The sequence below is a fragment of the Caretta caretta genome, chromosome 2 (genome assembly GCF_965140235.1).
Source record: "Caretta caretta isolate rCarCar2 chromosome 2, rCarCar1.hap1, whole genome shotgun sequence".
In the NCBI taxonomy this organism is placed as follows: domain Eukaryota; kingdom Metazoa; phylum Chordata; order Testudines; family Cheloniidae; genus Caretta; species Caretta caretta.
Genome location: NC_134207.1, coordinates 112,616,174 through 112,641,293, shown reverse-complemented (window position 1 = coordinate 112,641,293; position 25,120 = coordinate 112,616,174). Strand labels below are relative to the sequence as shown.

The 25,120-nt window shown below is 41.0% G+C and overlaps 1 protein-coding gene across 8 annotated transcripts in view; it reads left to right on the top strand.

Annotated features, from left to right (window-relative positions):
* The window catches only part of ATXN1 (ataxin 1), a 276,664-nt gene that overhangs the window by 155,589 nt on the left and 95,955 nt on the right, over positions 1-25,120 (top strand). For all 8 annotated transcript variants that reach the window (XR_007355211.2, XM_075125368.1, XM_048839910.2 and 5 more), the window contains one exon: positions 10,985-11,108. The gene's annotated coding sequence lies outside the window, so the exon portion shown is untranslated. The remainder of the gene's footprint in view (positions 1-10,984; positions 11,109-25,120) is intronic.

Sequence of the window (25,120 nt, the reverse complement as noted above, 5' to 3'; positions counted from 1 at the left end):
TAAATGTTGTTATATAAAAAGGCAAATCAAGTTTAATTAAATAAAACTCGAATCACAGGAAGGTGCAGCATTGTTTTAAAGGGAGAGAGAAGGGGAGGATACTGAAAATTAATAAAAACTAAGTACAGCCTTCCTAAAGGGAACATAGTTAAATATTTAAGTGGATGATTTTTCAGCGGGGACAGATTGTCAACTGTTCGTGGAAAGTTGTATGCACAGTTCATGTTATTACTAATGAGGGTTGCACATTGCCAGCACAGCAGATTAAAACCCCAAGGGGAATGGCTTGAATTAGGCTTGGTACCCTAGGCAGCTGGGGGCAGAAAAAATGCAGAGTAAGTGTGTGGGTTTGTTTTTTTTTTTTTCCCCTTTCTGAATATGCAGTATGAGTCAGTGTCAGGCTGAAGAGTTTCTGTGTGAGGGTGGCTGAACATTGACAAGGGAAAGTCTTTCCCAGGTTAGTCTAATTTAGTGTGAAATAAGGGGATTTCCAATGGTGAGGTTATTCTAAATGCAATCACAGTCAGCTGCCTCCAGGATCCACCCATGCTATACTTGCACATCTTATGCCTATATTGCCTGTTAATCCTTATTCATTGTTACTAAGTGCTAAATGCAAAGTTTTTGTTCTAATTATTGCTGTAGACAATAGCATGGCTGAAAAAAGAACCTTATGATAACAAGGGGCAACTTCTGCCCTCAAATAATTACAGGCAACTCCCGTTGAAGTAAGATTGTCATTTCTGATTGGATGTATTCCTGGAAGCTTCGTCACATGACAATCTTTAATTAAAAGATTAATCTTTAATTTCTGGAGGCTCCAGGACAATCCTGGAGGGTTGGCAGTTGTGTGTTTGAAGTCGCTGGGCATTGTACTCTTGCTAAATGAGAGCAGAATTTGGCCCTCAGTTTCCATAGGTGCATTTACCAGGAGTGCTTTTTGAGAGCATTTATGGACTCTGAGGGCTTGATCCAAGCTCATTGAAGTTGATAAGAGTTTTTCCAGTGACATTAGTGAGCTTTGGATCAGGCCAAATTCTACATTCTGTACACATATCCCATTGAATTTGAGGGCATGGTTTAACCTGGGAGTTCTCAAACTGGAGGTTATTATGAGGGGGTTGAGAGCAGTCAGCCAGAGCCCCACCAGCCCAGTCCCACCCTCAACCCTGCTCCAGCATTTAAAATATAAAAATATAAAATATAAAAAAAAGTGTTTTTAATTTAAAAGGGGTGGGTCATACTAAGAGGCTTGTTGTGCGAAAGAGGTCGCCAATTCTAAAAGTTTGAGAACCTCTGATTTAACCCTTGGTTTTCTTTTCGGCTTATTCCTTCCCAAATCTTGGAATTGTCATGAGTAGTTATTCAAACACAGAGTGACACCCTGGGCCTCTGAGCCAACAACATATTCAGTAGAATATACGGTAAGTAGTATTTCTGAAAATAAAAATCTATGTAAGGAAATGAAGGACAATATTGACACTAAAAGAAAAGGAGTACTTGTGGCACCTTAGAGACTAACCAATTTATTTGAGCATAAGCTTTCGTGAGCTACAGCTCACTTCATCGGATGCATACTGTGGAAACTGTAGAAGATCTTATTATATACACACAAAAAGCATGAAAAAATACCTCCTCCCACCCCTCTCTCCTGCTGGTAATAGCTTATCTAAAGTGATCACTCTCCTTACAATGTGTATGATAATCAAGTTGGGCCATTTCCAGCACAAATCCAGGTTTTCTCACTCCCCCCCCCCCCCTTTCCCACACACACATAAACTCACTCTCCTGCTAGTAATAGCTTATCCAAAGTGACCATTCTCCTTACATTGTGTATGATAATCAAGGTGGGCCATTTCCAGCACAAATCCAGGGTTTAACAAGAATGTGGGGGGGGGGGGGGGGGAGAGGAGGAAAAAACAAGGGGAAATAGGCTACCTTGCATAATGACTAAGCCACTCCCAGTCTCTATTCAAGCCTAAGTTAATTGTATCCAATTTGCAAATGAATTCCAATTCAGCAGTTTCTCGCTGGAGTCTGGATTTGAAGGTTTTTTTGTTGTAAAATAGCGACTTTCATGTCTGTAATCGCGTGACCAGAGAGATTGAAGTGTTCTCCAACTGGTTTATGAATGTTATAATTCTTGACATCTGATTTGTGTCCATTGACACTAATAATTACAGCAATACTGTAATAGATTATATGGTATTTACAGTAGTAATTTACAATGTGTTTATTGAAAATCTATTTTATAATCTGAGTGACAAAGCCCCTTTTGAAATCAATGGCAAACTCCAATTTATTTTAGTGAGTCTTGTGTTTGTCCTTAAATCTTGTAAAACATTAACCATTCTTTCTTTTTTAGTGCTGCCGTCAGCTTTAACATACTGTTCTTTTTTTGGCACTATTAATTATTATTATTGTTGTTCATGCAGAGGACCTGTATGGGAGGACTACTGAAATCTGTATTAAAAATAGCATTTTCATATCCTCCCACTCACTGTACTTAGTGTACAAAATCTCTTTTATAAATGCAGACTTTCTGCCTGGCTAGGTGAAAGAAGCTGTCACTTCATTTCCATAATGAAGTCATTCCCAGGAGAATTTCATTGTTTTAGCAATAGAATTTTTGTAAAAAGCCTTTTATTTTGCCTGAGAAAGGTAACAGAAATTAACTTTTGAGTGCTTATTCTACAAAACAATTAAGGAAAGCACAATTCTCTCTTCTTGATGTGTGTGGATTTGTACATGTGTGAATGCTCTACACTCTAAAATGAGAATAAATCCCTCAAATTCAAGGAAAGAGCAAAAATCGTTTCTTGTTCAGTAAAGCATCATGTAGCTGCTTCTTCTTCTAATTCTTATCAGCCCAGATTCAGTAAAGCACTTAAGCACGTGCTTAATTCAGTCTCTATTCTGGAAAACACTCAGCTATGTTCTTACGTGTCCTACTTGACTAGGGACTATGTTCTTACGTGTCCTACTTGACAATTTCTTGAATTGTGGCAATTGATTTATATAGTTATTGTGTCATACTGACAATATAAGCTCTACTTAATTTTAAACTCTTTGGGACATGGCCTGTCTTTTTGTTCTGTGTTTGTATACCTCCTAGTACAATGAAGTTCTTGACTAGGGCTCCTAGGCATTACTGCAATACAATACAACAGCTAATAATAATAATATTTAAAAAATACCTCTTGGACATTTCACATTTCTGTCCAAAGTTGTATGTGTCCCACACAAATGTGTCCTCTCCTTTTATTGTAAAAAATTATTTACATCGGAAATAAAGAATCATGAAAATAATGTTCTAGAATGCGTTGGAGTAAAAGAAGTAATCACACAGCATTTTAAGTTTTCTGTATGAATAATTTTTCGTATCCCTCATTTTGGGTATTTTTAGGATTGGGTATTTGATAGGTCCAAAAATAATTGGTCAATTGACCGGTCAAATATAATCAAATAATGAGAAAAAGTTTCAGTATTTTAAAGCACTGGTTTATTAGAACAATAAAAAAGCCTTCATTAAATACTTATACCTAATTACAAAAAACAAGTTACTTAACTGCAGAGTTATTTTAAATCAGAAAAATGCAAAACTCAATGCAATGAAGTGCTAAAAGATGGATGAATGGCACTATGATGGGCAAGCAAAAGGGTAGCCCACCACTTACGTCAGGGCGTTCTTACTGGAATATTTGACAGTATTCGACCGTGGTCAGATAATAAGCAATGAGATGATTGGTCAACTGACAATTATTTGACTGGCTAGCCAAGCCTAGTCCCACACTGTGTGCCACTTTTGGACACTGGTAGGTCTAGAGGTATGTATTCGTGCAGAGTCAGCTGTAGAGTATTTACACACACACATGCACACCAGTAGTAATGCTTCAGTTTTAAACACTAGGTTCATAGAAAGGAAAAGTATAATTACACTTCTGGCTTTTGCACCACATTAAGCAACCCACATCAAAAGGTGTTTGCTGTTAATGTTTCAACAGGTAATCTCTGGATTAAAAGTCAATTGATGTTCCTGTTATTTAATGTTCAGTGTTGAAACCATTGAAATCTCTGCTGTAAACACAGTAGTCTTATTAATTCTGAAGAAAGTAGTCAATAGTGCCTTTGTTTTACAACACACTCATTCAGGTTGCATCAGAATTAGGATAGCTGTAGCTACAGTGGAAGTAGGGTGGAGAATAAAGTGTAGGGTTGCATTTTTACACACACACACACACACACACACATTTATATTTGGTTGGCTGGTTTGGTAAAAGAAACCAGTGAATGGACATGAACTAGACTGATGATACTAGTAATATTACCTAATGGGAATGTCAGCCTTGAGGTTCTAGTGACCCATCCACTTTTTAAGACTCACACATTCCAGGAGTTCTAAGTCTATAGTCTACGAGAAAATGTCTAGGTGTTTATTAAAGACCTAGCTTTTGAATTGATTGCCATCCATAAAAAAATTACGAGTCTGCTGTCACTGTTCAAATATGCAGTAGGCTTATTGTCTCAGTTCCTGCTTGCACCCACATTTTTGCATAATAGATTTCACAAAAGAAAAAAAAATCTGTTATATCACAGAAGCTTCCAGAGTTATTTTTATTGCTGCTATCTGTCCTGCATTACTGGCCAGGAGCCTGAACTGCTACAGACCATTTACATTCCCTTTCCCATTCATTCTGCTCAGTAGACCTGTAGGGATGACGGTGTTAAAAACATGCATGGAATAAAGTAGTGCTTACGGAAAACTTTTGTGTGAGAAAGAAGAAACATTACACACTAAATGAAGTGCAAATCCTCCTGGAGGCCCCTCCTCATGAGCCACTTGTGCTATTACATCTATGGAAAATGGGCCAACTGATAGGTCAAAAGGCTAACACTGGGTGTTTATAAAAAGTATATGTGTGTGTGTAACTTATATATGTTTTGTTATATATAATGTGTGTGTGAAAAATCACTGAGCATATTTGGATGGTATCCCTGTCCTCCCCGGCCCTTTGTATGTCATAGTAGGGCTAAGATTTTGTCATGCAGACTTTCAGTCAATTTCATGGCAGAGGTGCCGGGTGGGTGGGTGGCTGGGTGAACCATAGTCACAGAAAGGTCATGGCCTACGGGTGGGGAAGGGTTGGTGCTTAAGCCCACCCTACACTCACCCCGCAGTGGCAGTTCCTGTCCAGCAAGGCTGAGCCCAGCTCCCCGCTCTGGGCACTGCAACCCCGTGCACAGGGTCACAATGCCAGTCAATTTTGGCCTGTCCACCCCTCTGTCTCCATCTACAGAGGGACAGATGCATCAAACCTGAGTGGCGTTGTGACCCCATGCACTAGGTTGCAGCACCAATCAAATCTGGCCCCTCTGTAGTTGAAGACTTTATTAAAAAAATTTCAGATTCATTATTACTGTGAACACTGCGACCATTGTGCCAAAATCATACTTTAATAACGAAGAATAATAGTACTATTTATTATTTGTATTCTGGTAGTGCCTAGAATTAGGGTCCTGTTGTGCTAGGCACTGTACGAACACAGAGTATGAGATGGTCCCTCCTCAGAAGAGCTTACAACCTAAATAAGAGAGTCAATTATTAATCAACAGAAGACATACGAACGTAGTGCTAAAAGGTACAAAACGTGGCAGCCATTTGCTTTGTTTTGGTATTCTAGTTCCTCCAAACTATCCTTCTGTTGCCCTACCCTCTGAACAGGGTCCCCTTTGCCAAATCTGTATCATCCTTGCTGACCAAAGAGCCCTGCTTTCAATATGGTACCACCAGAGACCCCTTCCCTCAACAAAATGAAGCATTAGAATGTTTGTGTCTGGTTGTTTACATGCACAGTAAATAGGCATTGAGACAGTATCTCTCCAGGGCCACCAGGTGCAGGCAGGAACAGTAGTTAGATTAGACAGTCAAGTGATAATTCCTGAAACCTCTTCCCCAGGTTCTTTGCGATGAGATTCATTACTTGTAAAATTCAGTGTGTGCAATTATTTACAAGCGACCTTCTCTTTCTCCCACTGACCGTGGTGTTTAGAGCAATGGTAATGCATTGCTGCTGCTGCCCAACTCGTCCTGTGTTACTTGCCTGTGTCCATGCATGGTGCAACAAAAGCAAGTCTGCAGGATATCTCGGTACCACAGGCAGAGAACCTTTAATTGCGCCCTTAGTGTAGCTGTTAGCACTCGGAAGAGAAAGAGGTGGCAGGAAGCATGTTATCGGGTACAAGATGCCCCATAACACTTACACTTTTATAGTTGGAGGATGATGGGTGGGGTGGGAAGCAGAGGAGGAGCAGCAGAGACAAGATGGAAGCTGAAGATACAGAATGCTGCGCTAGATGTAAGCAGTAATGGGACCCATGGCTTTCAGATATCCTTTGGGCCTAAAAACTATCACAAAAGTCCAGAAAGTATCTTCCTAGCAAAAGGTCTGAGAATCAGCTTCCCCTTGCCCAAAAGATAATGCTTGCATGGGCTAATTCCATGCAGAAACCAGGAATATTCATGGTTCATTTGTGGTATCTTCAGGGAAGAATAATAGGGAGACTATCTATTACAGCCTGACAGATAACGTATCTTGAAGAAGACCCAGATTTGTTTAGGACCTTGGGACTTCGGTTTCCAAGGTTGATGCGGTGGACCAGACCAGTCATGTCAGTCACTAAAGAGGAGCTGTTTATCTTTATTATTGTCTGCTGCCCCGAGTGCATGAGTCACAATACTCTTTGGGCACCTTATCCCCTTTCTAGAGATTTGGCTATTCACTGAAGAGTTTTCACATTCAACGGCATCACTTTTCTCCCGTGAGTGTGTGCATATGGAGGAAACAATATTCAGACAGATAAAAGATGCGGGGGGCAGCATGGCCTAGCAGGCTGCCATGGCGTTAAAGGTGGCCTGTGGCTGCTCTTACCCCTAATACAGGGGATGTGACCTGTGGGGACTGCAGATCAGTGTGGTTCAAGATGGAACTTTGTAAGGGAGACTACAGGACTCGGAAGACAGTCTGCATTTCTGTTTTAGGGCCTTTAGGGTGTGCAAAGTGCTGAGGGCTAGATTCTCCACTGCCTTGCACCTTGTTTAGTCATCTACACCTCTGCAAAGTGGGTGCAAAATTCAACCAAATCAAAAGTTTTACACCCATATTGTGCTCATTTACACAAGGTGCACAATAGAGGAGAATCAGGCTCCATGCATCCTCAACTTCCAGGGAGAATTGGGACCTCAAAGAGGAAGAAAGCTGCAGTCTGCCTATTTTATACAAACTAAGGTCACTTTACACCGCTCTAGCCTTGAAATGGGTGCAAATGTAATTTGAAGGAACCTTTACACTGCCAGTTCAATTGTAAAGGGGACTTAGTGTAAATAAGAATCAGTTCCAGTAAGTGGAGCCTTTGCACACCTGAATTGTAAATTATACCCTGTGTAAAATCACCTAAACCTGTTGAAAATAGTTTACAGGGTGTTTCCTGATATGACAGATGATACACATTAGGTAGTTGAAATAGCATATGTTCCAGGAAGACACAGCCTCATCTTTCCCATTCTCGGTGGGACAGAAGTCCAAGATTATATCATGCAGAGGGAGAAGAAATGAGGAAATGAATTACAGTTTTATATGGGTTGAAGGATTAGTTGAGGGATACTAGCGAACAGTGAAACAACTCAGACAGGAACAATATTATCCTCCCTTAAAAACTTTTATTCACTTATGCTAATTTGTGAATTAGGAAAACAAAATGATAGGATGCAAGACCGTAAGGAAAGTGAATGAACAAACTGCGGGAGAGAAGGGCAAAAAGATGCTCTCTTGCTGGCTATCCTTCAGATCAAGTTGAAGAGAATTACCTTTTTTCTTCAAGGGGTTGGAATAAATACAGGATGTTGCAAAAGAGCTAATTTCTGATTTTCTGTTTTGCTAATGTAACTGCATCCATCACATTGTGATTTTAATTTCTTATTTGGACCCTCATGGATCCAACTTTAATGTCCAGACATAAACAAAATATACTTTCCTCTTCCTCCTGATGGGGTCTGCTGGTCTCTGTTACAGTGCTGCATTTGATGTGCACCCTCTCTCCCCCCCCCCCCCCCGCTCCTCTTAAGGGCAGGGCTATGCTATATGTTATTATTATTTATGACTTGTATTACTATAGTGCCTAGAAGCCATAAATACAGCTTCCTCAATCACTTGCAGTTTGTAGTGAAGACGTGACACTAACTGCTCTGTAACCAGGGTGAACCCTGGCACATCCAAAAGTTTATCCTAGTTATGGAGCCACAGTTAAGGTTTAGTCTATGCTACAAATTGAAGCCATGTTACGATTGTTTCAGAGGATGAATTGCTTGTAGTACAGTACCCTAACTTGGTTTATATTGCAGTGTAGATGGGTACTGAGACACCAGCCGTACTTCCCATATAATGTCCCTATGTTCAGAAAAGTAGGCACTCATATCACAGGCTTTGTTATAGATCTCTAGTATTCTTTGGGCCAGATTCTGATCTCATTTACCATCAGACCTTGGTTACTGTACTGTCTTCAGTGGAGTTACTCCAAACTCTGACCAGAATGAATGAGAGCAGACCTTGGTTGTTGGTTACAGAGTGTGAGTGGCCCTTATGTGATTATGTGGGAGCAGGTTGCACACATTAGGAAGTTCCCTGGGCTCTTGCCTGCCCCACCGACAGCCGCTCAGGGTTACGATCCCACTGTATGTTCCAGTGAGTGCACAGCGCTGCAGGGAGAAGTTGGGTGTGCACGGTGGTGAGCAGGCTGCACCAACTAAAGGATGAACACTGCTATTTGGGAAGGGATTGTGCCTCCCTGAGGCAAAATTCCTGCCTACATGCTCTCAAGGCAATTTGCGCCATCTAGCCCTTAAGCTTTTAACCATAAAAATGGTTGGAAACATTTGGAGGCAAATGCACTTTGCTTCAAAGAGAAAGACACTAAGCAGGAGTCTGTAACACATATCACAGACTCTGCAGTATTGCTGCATGTTTAGCAACCATAAATCTATTTTTTTCTGGGACCAGCAGGCTTTGTGCAGGTGACTGTAGCCTGGTTAAATTAAAGGGCCCAAGGCCCATTGAGGTCAATGGAAAGACTCCCAGTGACTACAGTGGGATTCAGATCTTATGTGTAGTTTGCTAGTGAAGGTGCACTGGGAGAAAAAGGCATAGCCTGAAATTGCATTCAGAAGACAACTGCACAAAAACAGGAGAAACTTTTGTTAGGTAGAAATGGAGTCATGTTCCAAATAGGAATCAAGTTCCATATTGGTAACAAGAGGTGCTGAGCTAGAAAGGCTCTTTATATTCTGGATCAGTGTTTGATGCACATTCTATACTCAAATCTCATTCCATACCAGGGACTTGTTAGATGTGGGGCTTAGGTTTGGCTTATTACAGAGGAGACATTTACGTAACTTGAATCTGGATTTTCATTTGGATTTCAAATACCCCTGAAATCCAAGGCTGGGGCCCATCTCTTCTGTGGTGTTTGGGACCTGGGGCAAGAAGAAATTCTAAATTCTTGTTAAAATCAAGGAGAGCTGTTTAATGTTAAATATTCCTTGGTAGTGAGTTAGTTTGCAGGTCCATATTCTGCATTAAAGATCAGTGAGAAGTAGTAGTGTAATTTGATTGTCCATCTGTCTGCCTGTCTACAGTATTTATAGTATGTCAATCAGCACAGTATCTAGATGCATGAAATGTGAACTATTTAAAGACACCCATTTCAAGGAGACACAAACAATTTTGTGGGAGAAAATGAAACTAGGAATAGGTAGGTAGACCCATGATCAGAAGTAAGTGGACGCCTAAATCTTTAATTGATGGAAGGTGTGCTCAAGTCAGCCCCTGCTGACCAGTAAGCATATTTTCAGTGTTCTCTTTGGGACTGCAGCCTGGTGGTTTTGCTGGACCCTGATAAAAAGTTTGAGCCCTGCCAGTTCTTCTTGAGAAGTGCAAAATGGCTGTTAGCCTACCAGAAACTGCTAGCAAATATATGTGTGTCTGTCATACAATCTTCCACTTGTATTCTGTGTCATAATTTACACTTGGAAAAAGGATTTGGCAAGACCTGGGGCTGAAACTCTAGTTTGGCACTTAAAATGGCATGTTTTTCATATTCCCCAAACCCATTTATGCAAGTTCTTAAACCTCAGGTATGTGTATCAAGGGTACAGTAGGTCAGAAAAGTTGGTCAGAGTTGGCCTAAGAAGAGATGTTCCTGGCTCAGGTCACATATAAAAAGAAAAAATAATATCAAAAAATTCAGGTGTGGAAAATACTCATTAGGACAAAAGTACAGCTTTAGAGTGTGTGTGTGTGTGTTTGGTTTGAATACTCCCGAAGTGCTGCTGCACTTTGTCACTTTATAGTGTGTGTGTGTGTGTGGTTCTTTGTGGGTGGGTCTGAATGACATCCAAGTGGAAAATTTCACAGCACAACAAACATGTGCAGTGTGTTTGCTGCTGCAAATGGAATAGTATGATGTAGACACGTGACATATTCCAAATAATGGCCCTGATCCTGCAGAATCATTGGTGGGTGTGGACACTTACAGCTCCACAGAATCCCCAGTGATGGGATTCAGTGGAAACATAATAATCCACCAGTGTGGATCCAATCGGGGCTTAATATCAAACAACAAATGAGTAGTGTTTTCCCTTCTCACCATGGTAACAAAAATATCCTAGAATTGTTTTAATTATGAATTAGCTTCAGAATCAGACAGTTTGTGGAGTAACTGTTCTGTGCTTTACTTGTTGGTAACAAGAGGGGCTCTTTACATTCTGGATCAGTGTTTGATGCACAATCTATAGTGGATTCTCCATATCAGCAGCTCATTAAACTGCATTTGGTCCAGTGAGCTATAGAAATCAGCTGTTCATTTGTTAAGCAATTGTCTGGATTCTTTTCTCTTTCTTCCTCACCTGTTTTTGTTTGTTTGTTTTTTTCAGATATTTCTTACATTATTTGGAAAAGAGAAGGCACCGGGGACCTGCAAACAATCAGGCTGCTTCTGAAAAATCTTTATGATAAAGGATAATCCAGGATTCCCTGTAGAAGAACATAGTGAATGATGTGAGTTAACAACTGCAGTATGGTCGTTTGTAATTATGTCCTTTGAATGGATTTCAATATTTTGCTGTTCGGTTGGGACCTAAGTCCTATGAGGTGTTGAGCACACATTGTAAGTTGCTGAGCACCTGTAACTCCTTTGACATCAAAAGGAGTTTGGGTTAAGTTACTAGCCCAGACGTTGCACTTCATTATTTAAATTATGCTGTTGAGGCAGAGGCGAGGCACCTAAAGAGTGACGTTGGGTTACTTTTTCCTCAGAGTGGTGTCATTTAGAATGCTGCAGTTAGTGACACTGCTGTCAGTTTGATAGCTAAATGAATAAATTCTGTTCATTACTTGGCAGATTAAAAAGAAAAAAATGCTCAGGACTAAAGTTTATTATCCAAGACCTCAGTTCAGGAGTTACACACCCACACACATTTTATTTAAATCGTTTGGCCATTATCGTATTAGAGGAACACAAATGTGGGGTGCCTTTCTGAACTTACACTGAAAACTGGAATTAATACAATATTTTGAGCAGGGCATTGTATTAGATTTAATGTGATTTTAAAAATAGCTCCTGTATAAATTCTTCTCTCCCCTCATCGCATGAACATCCATCCACATGAATCAGAGTCACATTTACATGTGCTCTTCAAGGGGAAGAATAGCCAGGCAGTTAAGGTCCTGCAGTGCAGAACTGCAGAGTCTCAATGCATAGATGAGACAGTGGTGTAGGGAGGAGAGTTTTAGGTTTATTTGGAACTGGGGAACCTCTGGGGAAAGGAGGAGCCTATATAGGAAGGATGGGCTCCACCACAACCAAAGCAGAACCAGATTGCTGGCATGTAAAATTAAAAAGGTTGTAGAGAATTTTTTAAACTAATGATTGGGAGAAAGCTGATGGGCGTGGAGGAGCACACGGTTCAGGAGGAGACATCCCTTAGGGATGAATTTATTCAAGGAGGAACTGTATATCCTACTAAGTAGGATAGGAAAGAAGTTGGTAAAACACAAGTAGAGGCTAGTGAGGAACAGTCAAATGTAAGAGTCCCATTTAAATACAACACATGAAGGCAAGCAACAGGAATTTTCCTCCAGAGCAGATTGGAAGAGGCCCTGGAGGTTTTTCGCCTTCCTCTGTAGCATGGGGCATGGGTCACTTGTTGGAGGATTCTCTGCTCCTTGAAGTCTTTAAACCATGATTTGAGGACTTCAGTAGCTCAGACATAGGTGAGAGGTTTATCGTAGGAGTGGGTGGGTGAGATTCTGTGGCCTGCATTATGCAGGAGGTCAGACTGGATGATCATGGTGGTCCCTTCTGACCTTAATATCTATGAATCTGTGAAACAGAATATAGATAAAACGTACAAGTGCTTGTATACAAATGCTAGAAATGTAAATACTAAGATAGATGAACTAGAGTGTGTGGCATTAAATGAGGATATTGATAGTTGTGGCAGAAACTTAGTGGAATGAGGATAATCAATGGAACATGGTAATATTAGAGTACAACATATAAAGAAATGACAGAGTAGGTCGTGCTGGTGGGGAGTGGCACTATATGTGAAAGAAAGTGTAGAGTCAAATAAAGTAAAAATCTTAGATAAATCAAACTGTACCATAGACTCTCTAAGAATAGAAATTCCATGCTTGAACAGTAAGAGAGTGGCAGTAGGAATTATTGCTGACCACCTGACCAGGACAGTGACCGTGAAATGCTCAGAGAGAGTAGAGAGGTTACAAAGGCAGAAAACACATTAATAATGAGGGATTTCAGCTATCCTCATATTGATTGAGAATATGTCACCTTAGTAAGGGATGCAGAAATAAAATTTCTAGACACCAAAAATGACTGCTTCTTGGAGCAGCTAGTTCTGGAACCCACAGTCTATTATAATTCCTTGATAGAGTCAACAAGCATATAGACAAAAGTGATCCAGTCAATTATAGTGTACTTGGACTTTCAGAAAGCCTTTGACAAGGTTCCTCACCAAAGACTCCTAAGCAAAGTAAGCAGTCATAGGATAAGAGAGAAGGTCTCCTCATGGATTAGTAACTGGTTAAATGATAGGAAGCAAAGGGGAGGAATAAATTATCAGTTTTCGCAGTGGAGAGAGGTAAATAGCAAGGTCCCCCAAAGATCTGTACTGGAACTTGTGCTGTTCAACATATTCATAAGTCATCTGGAAATGGGGGTGAGCAGACAATACAAAATTACTCAAGATGTTTAAGCTGACTGCGAAGAGTTACAACGGGATCTCATTAACTGGGTGACTGGACAACGAAATGGCAGATGAAATGCACTGATCAACTGTGAATTTCAAAGTAATGTGCATAGGAAATCATAATCCCAAGTACACATACAAAAGGATGGGTTCTAAATTAGCTTTTGCCACTCAAAAAAAAGATCTTGGAGTCATAGTGGATGGTTCTCAGAAAAATGTCTGCTAAATGTGCAGTGGCAGTCAAAAAAGCTAACAATGTTAGAAACCATTAGGAAAGGGTTAGATAATAAAAAGGAAAATATCATAATGCCACTGTATAAATCCGTGGTACACTCACACCTTGAATACTGCATGCAGTTCTGGTCACCCTGTCTCAAAAAAGATGTATTAAAATTGGAAAAGGTGCAGAGAAGGGTAACGAAAATTATTAGGAGTATGAAACAGCTTCCATCCGAGGACACATTAAAAAGCCTAGGACTGTTCAGGTTAGAAAAGAGACAATAAAGGAGGAATATGATAGAGGTCTATAAACTCATTACTGGTGTGGAGAAAGTAAATAAGGAAATGTTATTTACCCCTTCACATAACACAAGAACAAGGGGTCACTCAATGAAATTAATAGGCAGCAGGTTTTTTAAAAAGCATAATGAAGTACTTCCTCACACAACACGCAGTCAACCTTTGGAACTTGCTGCCATAGGTTGTCGTGAAGGCCAAAAATGTAACTTGGTTCAAAAAAGAATTAGTTCATGGAGGATAGGTCCACCAATGGCTATTAGTCAACATGGTCAAGGATGCAACTCCATGCTCTGGCTATCCCTAAACCTCTGATAGCCAGAAGTTGGGACTGGGTGACAGGGAAAGGATCACTTGCAATTGCCCTGTTCTCCTCTTTTCCCTCTGAAGCGGATTCCCTCTGGTGCAGATTCTTCCAGAATGGGCAAGTAGCTTTTATTTGAAGTGCTTGGATTTTCTCGAAATTAGGTATGTTTAAATAATAAAAATTAAGATGAAATCCCACATCCGGTGGATTTGAGTACAACATGCCATACTTCAGCTTCACTGATAGCTGTCCAGATTTTCTTCAAGAGTTTGGAAATTCCCAGCATTCCATATTTGTAGCACATGGTGTCAATGACCTTAAGATCTTATTTTTGTGTTTTAATCCAATTACTGCCCCAGGACTACAGTCCACAGAGTGTTGTTGGAAGTGTCCGTGAGTGTGTGTAGGGCAAAAGAATATGACTGGAAACGTGGTTTAATATTTAGATTATAAGTGAAAGTGATACCAGTGGGTTCGTTCCCCACGGGATGTTTGTCGATATTATCATGTACACATAATTTGACACTCCAGTCAAATTCAGGCAGATATGGGTGTATCGGTTACATTCTTTTCGCACTTCGAAGGTTTTCTTGCAAAGATTCATTTTGCAAGCTGATGTGCTAGGACACAGCACAGGATGGCAGTACTAAAAAAGTACTGACATGCCACGCTTTGAGGTGCTGGCAGGAAATGTTTGCTCAAGCTCCTCCTCTGATTGCAACACACTAGTACTGCATGCGGCGGGGAGTGGTTCAGGTCTCCTACAGCGTGGGGCTTTTTAGGTCAAGACCATTCATATAAACTCCACCGAGAAGCTAACTGTCACCCATTACAGAGAATGTAGCCTGTGTGTAATATGCTTTCTGTCTGATTCCGTTCTGCAACACCTTACGTTTCTGAACAGTACCCAGGGCAGTGCCACTTAGAGCACATTGTGGTGATCTACTGTGGTGATATCGAGGCTCATGTTGGAAAGGAAAAATAGTATGCTTCTTGTCAGGTGCAAATGAAGAGAAAGTGCTCCTGGCCACAGCTTTTACCTGGGCATCCAGGAGCAGTTGCTTTTGAGGAGCCATTGATGACTGATGGAAAGCACTTTAAATGTCACCTGACTTTGTATCTGGTCACACTTTGTTTCAGCTTGGAGAACTGTGCTACAATAGCTTGGCAATCAGCCAGTCGCTCTGCCTTCTAACAAAGAGACCAGAATACATGAAACAGGGATTGGTAATTTTCTTAGGAAATATCAGCACATAAATGTTTTAATTAAAAATATCGTTGTTCTCTGTCCTCATTAATTTCAGTGGTGTGCTCTCTTGTTAGGAGGTGTGTTGAGAGCAATCTGTCCTTTCACATTTTGAACAGTAGCTCTTCTGTTTCTTATAATCCCATTATTTCACTACCAGTCACATTTCAGAGCAAAAACTCAGTGAGTTGGGATCAGCACATTGAATCCACCTAGAAACGGTTTCATTGGCATCATTTTTCTCCCTCCCTTCCTTCTTTTCCCTCCTCCTTTTCCCTCATTTGGATTAAACAAATTTCTTTACAGTTTGCTTGCACAAATTAAGTCCACACAGTGCCTTTGCAGAGAGAAATGGAGAGATCATGAAAGTCCCTTAGGCAGGAATGTTATTTCATTCAGTACAATAATACGAGGGAAAATTTAGGTTTTTTGCTGCAGTGTGTCTGGTACCTTGTATTTTCCAACATAAAATTTCCAATTAATATTTTCCTGGTAGTAGTCAAATGGGCTGAAAGAATGTATTTTGTTTAAACACTGAAAATATATTCCCCCACCCCCTTAGAAGCAGCAAGTAAATCTCCCTGTCTGCCTCAAAAAAGGTGTGTCTTTACCTATTTGCACTTGAGCGAAAACCTCTGGCATGGCTTGTGGGAACGGGAAAATAAACGTCTAAATCATCTGTGTGGCAATAAGTTAAATACCCTCATTTGCTCTCTCTGGTTCTGTCTACACTGCAGTTAAACACCTGTGGCTGGCCCATGTCAGCTCACTCAGGCTATGGTGCTATTTAATTGTGGTGTAGACGTTCGGGCTCGAGCTGTTGGTTGGGTCCCAGAGCCCAGGCTTCACCCTGAGTCCAAACATCTGCACCGTAATTAAACAGCTCTGTAGACTGGGAGCCTGAGTCAGTTGACATGGGCCAGCTGGGGGAGTTTTATTGCCAAGTAGAGATACCCTGTGTTTAGCTTTTACTTGGAGCAAACTAGAGGTGGCCAGCTAGTAAACATCCCTGGTCCTTCGCTGTGACAAGCCTTTTAATGCTTGACTTCAATGGGAATTTGCCTGAGAGAGCACTCTGTCAGTCTGAGTAAGGATTTTAGGACTTACCCCCTAAAGTTTAGAGCCAGTGCTGTTTCATTTTCAGTATTATGCTATCCCTTCCCTACTCCTTACCCCTCACCAGTCCCTTCACGCTGGGCCTCCCTTATCCATACTTCACCCTCACTCCTCACTGTAGGTTGTTTTTTCTGCCACCTTAACCTACGACAGGGACTTTCCATGAACAGCTCCTTCCGGAGATGTCAGCGCTGCTTTCTGACTTGACTGGCAGGGATCACTGTAGTCCAGGAACACCCTTTCCCTGAAGCGCCACCTTCTTCGCATGTGTTCAGCCTCCCACTTGTGCAGCGGCAGCAGCCCCCTGAAGAGGAGGCATAAACCTGAAGCATAAGCAAATTGTGAAAGGAATATGCTAATGGGCCTTGCCCAGTGGCACTTTGAGTGCAGCTTGATCCGCGAGACTGGATTGCTGCATTGTTGGGAAAGATGCGCAGTTGTGTACTCTGACAATGGCAAGCTCTACAGACCTTGAAAAGTCAGTGGAAAGTTTTGACACACTGTTGAACGTTTTGAATGTGCTTGTTTCTCAACTCCTTTTGCATCTGTATTCTAACCACTTCAGGGCTTTAGATGGAATTTACCAGGCTACCAACAAAGAGAGAGAACTGTATGTTTCCCTTCTTGCAAGCAAGTGCCCTGTACGTGCCATTTCGTATTTATAGGGATAGAGTAGAAAGCAGGAACTGCCATCATTTGAAAAATGTCTCTCTGAAACAGCAGTAATTTATTCTCAGGCTTTATTCTTGATTAAGAGCTACAGACAGCTGCAGCTTCCCTTTAAATAGCAATAGCCCTCTATAAGCATGCGATACATTGGGCTTCAGGTTTCTGGCATTTCTCTGCCAAAAATCAGGAGTATTTCTCACCAAATAAATGTTCGTTCAGAAAGCCCTATTTCCTGGCTTTTATTTTACAACACCTGCTTTCAATGGACAGATTAGAACAGCTCAGACTGGCCAGTTGGGAGAGGAAGTTGAAACTGTCTGGCTCTCTTTTGGCATAAAGAAATCTGTAACAGTAAGTCCAGGCCTTAGTTTTGGCAGCTCTTTGTCTGGTAAATATTGGTTTAAAGTGAAAGCTTCGGAAATACAGAACAGCTACTGTACATATAGACAGATGAAATAGGCTGTTGCGAATTATGAGGTGGTGATTCCATCAAGAGAGTCTGATGATGTCATAAAGCCCAGACACTCATTTGACTCAGCAGTACCCAGACACCTGCATCCATGTCTGCACAGCCCCCCTAAACTCCTCTGCTGCTTCTCCAGACGCCCTTTCTCCTGCCTGCTGCCACCCAAAGTCCCAATTTCCTACCTTTCCTTCTCCCTGCTGCTTTTTTCAGACTCTGCTGCTGTGCTTCCTCCTTCAGTTTTTCAATTGCTCATCTGCCTCCCTGCCGCGTTCCACTCAGTGCTGCCAGTGCCTGCCACTTCAGTGAAAGGCTTTGCTGTTGCAGCAGCACTAGTTGGTTGAGTCTCATAATTTAGGGGTGTGAGGTTGCTCTCATAAATTACGGGATTTTTCCCCCCTGTATTCATGGCTTGCAGTTTGCAATCCATGTATTAAAGTAATTTTAAGTTAGAGCATTCATTACTTTCCCCTTGCTTTCTTCTTGGCCTATATAGCTTCCAAAAAACTGAGAAGTTACAATTTCTCCAGGGCTAAAATCCAAGTCTTTGATAGGCAGGTACAGTGCCTGGGGCCACTACATGTTGCTACTGGTTGTCAGCATTGTAAAACTTATCCTGCAGAACAAAGAAAGTAGGGCACAGAGGTTGTTCTTTTCTCTTACTATGGCAAGCTCTAGTTTCTTGCTTTCTCATGCCTTTTCTTCCTTGTCCTCCAAGCAAATGGCTGTAAGTTTAGGACTCCTGTGTTTGTGGTGAGGACAGGTTTTGCCTGAGCAAACAGATATTTTTGGCAGTCACTTCAGCTTTTGGCTGTCAGTCTTGTTTTGTGACCTCTCTTTCAGGAGAGCAGGCAATGATAGTACATTGGATCAAGTAAGCAAAGTAAGTAAGGTAGGTTAGTTTGTTAATTGTTATAGTGTGTAGGGGATTGCAGTATGGTCTGTGAGTGAAATATGGCTTATGAAATTTGACAGCGTAGCCTGTGCTTGCTCTCCTTTTTCATGTGCTGCTGTGATCTGTAGAGGCTCCAGGTCCTAGGATGCAGTGTGCTTTGGCCCAAAAGGCCTTCTACTCAGATCAAGCTGGAGCACTATGAGAGCACTATAGGCTCGATACACCACACTAGTGCATTAAAGTGCTCCAGTTTACATGAATTACACATGGTGCTTAGCTGAACAAAGCTTGGGTGCCTCTGCTGTTCAGCTACAAATTTTGTCTCCATTCTGCATCATCTTCTTGTCATCACAGTGATGAATCCTGGTCACGTGCCACCTGAGGCACATTGTGCATATGCTAAGAAGACGACTGATTGTAGTACTGCTGTGTTTGTGCAGCTCTATTGGTGATCTATTTCCCTATGCTCATAATGACGCTAGTAGTACCTAGCAACATGCCAGTGCTACTGTAAAGGCTGTAGCAAGAAAGGAATGTAAGTTAAGCTCGCTCATAAGAGAATTTTCCACTTTTCTGTGCTGGGCGTGCATCCAAAAGGAGAGGTTGATGTCATTGGTGTGCTAGTTACAAGGGATCATGGACCAATGAGTCCTGCTAGTAGAAATACTATTCCATTGAGAATAACATGCTCATTCATGTCTATTACAGATTTGTTTGCAGCCTGCCAGGTGTGCTGACCTCATCCTGTATGTGTTGTGTAAGGATGGTATATGATCTCAGAGAAATTGGTGGTATCTGTGTTTCTTCTGACTGAGTTTCATGTTTCTGGTTGTTAATCAGCATTGGTGTTCAGCGTTACGGACACTGACAAATGTTTCTAATGCATCTGGTGGCACAGAGGTCAAGAGAGAGATGATGAAGCAGCAAGTTACCAGGATTGCTCTTGGCTTCTTTCCCTGTCGACATGTCAGAGCTAGAGACAGATCGACATAACCTAAGGATATGTAGTCTTTCATTTGGCTATAATGGATTCTCCAAGCTACTCTTTAAATAACAAAGCTGTTCTTCCTACTACCACAAATCAAGTTTACTGCAATCAGTTACAATAAAAAAGGTCTGTTTAATTTTATTTTTGTATGAGGATGGAAGAGGATCTTATGGACTGCCCATTAGTTGCCAGGCTAGTTAGCCTTCACTCTGAACTGGGGTGCACTAGTAGTTCTCTTTCTTTCACTGCAGTGTAGGTTTCAGTCGTCTTTCAATAGTGAACTCTGCTGAAGAATTAAAAAATTAAGGCCAATAAAAATGATGTCAGGCAGGCCTGGTAGGAAAGTTGGTATGTCTGGACTGAAGTATAGGATGCTGGCTTTCTTGGTAAGTGTAAATTTGTGAACAGAGCTGATGTGTGAGACACAATATGAGAGGGAAACCTCAGAAAGGCACACCACCAAAAAATTGTGCTTTAAGCTTTAATCCATGAGCAGCTTGTTTCTTTGGCAAATGTACCATGTTTCCTCAATGTCCTGCTTCAGCATTTCTGATGTAATTAATTTACAAAAACAAACCTGAGGTAACACCAAGTTTGTGTGAGATGGAAGTGAATTTGATGCTCAGTGAGGGATAATTGACAGGAGGAAGTGTAGTGCAGGGAGACGACTGCAGCAGCTGACACATTATACTTTGTGTTTGTTTGGGGTTGAAGGGTTGGATGGGGGCTGTGTGTTTGTTTTGCTTCGAGATCATGAGTTTTAGGCAGCTCTGTTAAAAGTAAAATTAACTCCTGTTGAACTGAAGCCAAGCAGTGTATCTTCCTCATGCACTCAGATTCCAGGATTAAGGCAACACCTCTTAGATCCATTTCATGTTTAACTGATTTTTTTTCTTTTATTACAAGCTAAATTAGGGTAAATTTAATTCCCCACTGGGCAGACAGACAGCAGCGTAGATACAGGTACAAGTTCCATTCCCATTACAGTTAACTAGTGAAACCCATCAAACTGCAGATGTTTGGCTTGGAAAATCTTCTTCCTATTCCTGATCTTGTTTGCAAAAAGAGAGTGAGCTACTGTGTCCACCATCCTAACAGTGGTGCCTTGTGTTAAATTAATTGAAGCAAGTGGTCTTCATTAGGTCAGGTATTGCTTTGATTCTGATCTAGTTCTCTCTTTCCTACAGGCACCCTTAGACTTTCCCACTTCTAAATCACTTTGTCCATCTGGTTAGTGTTTTGATTTGGCGAAGTACCATAAATTTATAGCAATTAATATAGTGTTCCCTTCTTCCCCTTCATCTGCCAAAACACTTGGGATGCTGTACAACAGAATAAAAACAAGTACAGGACAAACATTATAAGAGAGTACCCTCTGAAAAAGAACGTACAACGAAAACTGTTGTGTTGTAAACTTCAGCACATACAACACGGCAGTAAGCATCATGTATTGATCTGTAAGCCTCCTGCAGTTCTTGGCTCAAGAAGAGGCCATGGGAACTGACCCATCATTTTCTTTCACCTTGCTTCAGCTGTAGTTCAGTGAGTAAAAAGGGTCAGATATTGAAGGTTTACCAGATGGCATATCAAGAAGCAGTCTCAGGAGACCTGGTGAACTGCAATCAGGGCACGCAGTGTTAGGGAAAACACTGAACAAGCACCCATACACCTTGTAATAGCCCTCTTCTGTGCCCTCCCCCAGACCAACAGAGACTGTTTGGCCAAGTAAGATCCTGTCACTGCTGACAAATATGGATTTTCTGTTATGGCTCTTATTCTAGACATGATGCTTTGGAGTTCCAAGAGGGCAGAGGATGGGTGAGGAACAAGAAATCCTAGACAGACCATAACAATTGATGGAAAAGGGGAATGAAATTTAAAGGAGTTTGATTTTTTTTTTTACAGCCTTATACCCCACTCTTCGAATCATCATTATCATCATCCCACACCACCAGGTGCATAAGGCAGAAATCAATTGGCATCCCTATCCTAGTATGTTTAGATGCAATATTGCCACTTCAGCTACCCACTTCAGCCATCCTCCAAGAACTGCAGAAAATTGGCCAACGGCTTAGGTTGGGTCAGGCAACCTAGTTAGTTATCTGTGTACCTCCCCCACAAATGGGATTCTTATCAAATGAAAATTTAGAAATCGCATTCATGCTTCACCCCAAAATAGGGCACCGTAGCTAACTGAAGGCTATGTTAAAGACCTACTGTATCTCTTCACCCATTGTTTTTACACGTAAGATTCTATTCTAATGAAGCTGATTGTGTGTTAGTTTTATCTGCTTAGGACAAAATGCTGAGAGAGATTTGAGATGTTTTGCTTTGTAAAAGTTGTTAATATTTTGACTCTGATGGTAATTTAGGGTTACATGATAAAACCAGGGGTGAGTAATCGTTACAATTTGGTATTTTAATATATTCCCAATTCTAATTGTGCTCATGAGCATTAAAAAGTAGATAGGTTTGTTATAAAACGTTGCTTAAAAGAAAGTTATTGAGCATACTGGAGCCAGTTTTCAAAAGTTAATAACTGAACAGCTTTGGTCTCTTTAAAATAAATGACAATGACAAAAACTAAAACTACTTGCTCAGCATAGTAGTGTGCTGGAAATGGCCTCTTGCTTTCTGCTTTGTTCCCCTGACTGGCACCTTCTTGAGAAGTGCAGCTGGGAATGAATAGGTGTGTGTGTGGGGGGGGGGAGGAGGAGGGTCGTCAGTCGTCATGTGTCTCGGAATGTAAAAAGTGATCACAAAAAGCCCAGAACTTGCTGTTTTTGGCAAGTAATTTATTTTGGTTGCTTGACTTCCTGATTCTTCTCACTTAGAGGGTGCATTAGTGCTTGGTGAATCAAGCCCATAGTGTGATACTTAGGCCTCTTTTTGGACCATCTTGTAAAATGGATCGTCCTTAGGATATCATGTCAGCACTAGAATGGACAAGTAGCTGTGTTGTATTGTTTGGGACTGGCAGTTGCAGCTTCATTCCAGGATGGGGTTCATGATCTGCGGTCATGAAGGGTCTGAATGCACTGCAATAAAACACCTGTGGCTGGCCTGTGTCAGCTGGTTCGGGCTGCAGGGCTATAAAATTGCAGTGTAGAGGTTCAGGCTTCGTGGGGGCCAGCCAGAGGAGTTTTATTGCTGTGTAGACGTGACTTAAGTCAGTGGATAGGATTTTGAAAGAGTGGAGAAAGCTTTGTTAACTGAAATGGCTGGGTCGGACTCAAAGAGGAAGAGTTTGCTGTTCTAAAACATAGCACACATTTTAGACATTCTTATCAGAGCACTCAGTTAAGCAGTTATGTGGAATACTGATAAAGTAATGTGTGATAACAGGCTTCGTAATTTAAAATGCCCAAACTTGGCATGTGCTATAGTAATATAAAGTAGTAACACCAATGAGACTCGAGTTTTGGAATTCCTGGTTCTGCTTACTTGCTTCACTAACAGATCATTGCATAAACATTGACTTAATGGCTTCTATACTAGAGAGATATGCATTTCTGTCAGAAGGGATGTTTGGTCTAGGCTGGTTCTGCATAGTCCCATATGGGAGTAGCTAATATTAGCTGGTCTTTAAGGAGAGGGGAAAAGCTAACATTTTACTTTATCACCAGTGGATTTGCTGGAAGTCTGTTTTATGTAAACCACATCAGTAAAAATAGTATGTAGATGATTTTTCTATTTAATTGTAGAATCTCACCTGTGTCCCCTCTGAATGCTGATGATAGATTTCACTAAACTGGCAGATAGGAGTTTACCAGGAAGCATTAAGTGGACGACTTGTTCAAAGCACTGTCTTAAACTGACCCTCAGTCAGGATTTAAGAATACAAACAACAACTGGGTAGAAAGCGGTAGGTGAATGAATGGATCGCCAGGGTGAGGATGCAAATGTCAATTTATATATAAAGCTTTTATTTCACTCTTCAAAATGAGCCCACCCCTTTATCACCCTGAGTACGGAGGATGAGTTTCTTGATTACAAACTTGGGTCATGATGCTACCAGATGATCTGTGCAGGCACAGTGGGCTGCCTATTTATCTTGTCAGGACTGGAATGCTGAAGCAAGAGAGCAGTGCTTCTCCATCCTCAAAAAGAGAAACTAGAAAGCATATAACTGACCTTGTGTTGGCAAAGGCTAGCTCCAAAGGTAACGCTTAAAAGTAATGCTAGGTGTTTTTCAAAAAAGCCTTTCAACAAAATAAACATAATTACAGCAACATGGACCTTCTTAAAAGGGCTACCTTCAAATGGTTTACTGATTTGGTTAGTATTTTAAGGCTTGAGCTCTAATGCAGGCCAGGGGCTATAATTTTTTATTCCTCCTGCTTCAATACTTCAGAATGTTGTAAACGGTAAAGCACTCTGTCCAATTCACTGTCTGATACTCAAACTGGATATGATTTCACTGTTGCTGAAACTGAAAATTGACTTATGCAAAACTCAGTTTTGTGTCTATCATATGGCCCTTCAAGACCCTGGATATGGGTCTCGAACAGTCCATGTGTCTGGAACATGTGTCAGTGGAGCCCCGATCTTGGGAGCACTCCCTATGCAACTTGACATAGATGAATCAGCAGAATTCTGAAATTCTGCCCTTGATTACACCTTTGTGTACCCTATTTATTTCAAAGAGGGCTGCAAAGATCTAACTGTCAGAAGAATTTGGCCCCTTGTGATGAATAAAGTTGCAAAATAATTGCAATGTGATGTTGGGGCGAAACATGGTGAGTTTTAATTTGTGACGTTTTATTAATACGTGATGGTAGAGACCTATTCCATGGTACTCTTTCATATAGCTTTGTGTATAAATCTCAAGATCTCTTATTTGTTTTGTTTCAAATTTTAAAATTCACCTTTCTAACAAATAAGCATAAATAAGTATTTCTGCACATAGACTTAAAAAAAAGAAGAAATGAGGGAAAGTGCTTTTTAAATATTGTTATTTAAAGCAGTCCCTTTTCATTTGTGGGGAAAAAGAAAAAACAGTAAATCTCCAGCCCTGGTCAGATTTAGTTAAATAGCATTAAACATGGTCAGATTAAGTACAGTCAAGCCATAACTGAAGTTAGAACAATGTGTCTTTGAGGGAGTTTCTCTTGGAGTTTTAAGTAGAGTTGGGCAAAGGAAAAAGCTGCCATATGGATCCAAACTTTCCAAAATCTGCTGGTGTTTAGATCCAATTATTTGGTTTTGAGATACACTAAACGCCAGCAAAGCAGAGCAAAGTTAGGATCCAGATCCCAACTTCCTCAATGTTCAGAGTTGCTTAGATTTGTGTTTTGATTCAGGCCCAACTCTAGCTTGAAGAGACCATCTTGTGCTTTTGTCACAAATATAAAGGGAAGGGTAAACCCCTTTGAAATCCCTCCTGGCCAGGGGAAAGCTCCTCTCACCTGTAAAGGGTTAAGAAGCTAAAGGTAACCTCTCTGGCACCTGACCAAAATGATCAATGAGGAGACAAGATACTTTCAAAAGCTGGGAGGAGGGAGAGAAACAAAGGGTCTGTGTGTCTGTCAATATTCTGTCTTTGCCGGGGATAGACCAGGAATGGAGTCTTAGAACTTTTAGTAAGTAATCTAGCTAGGTA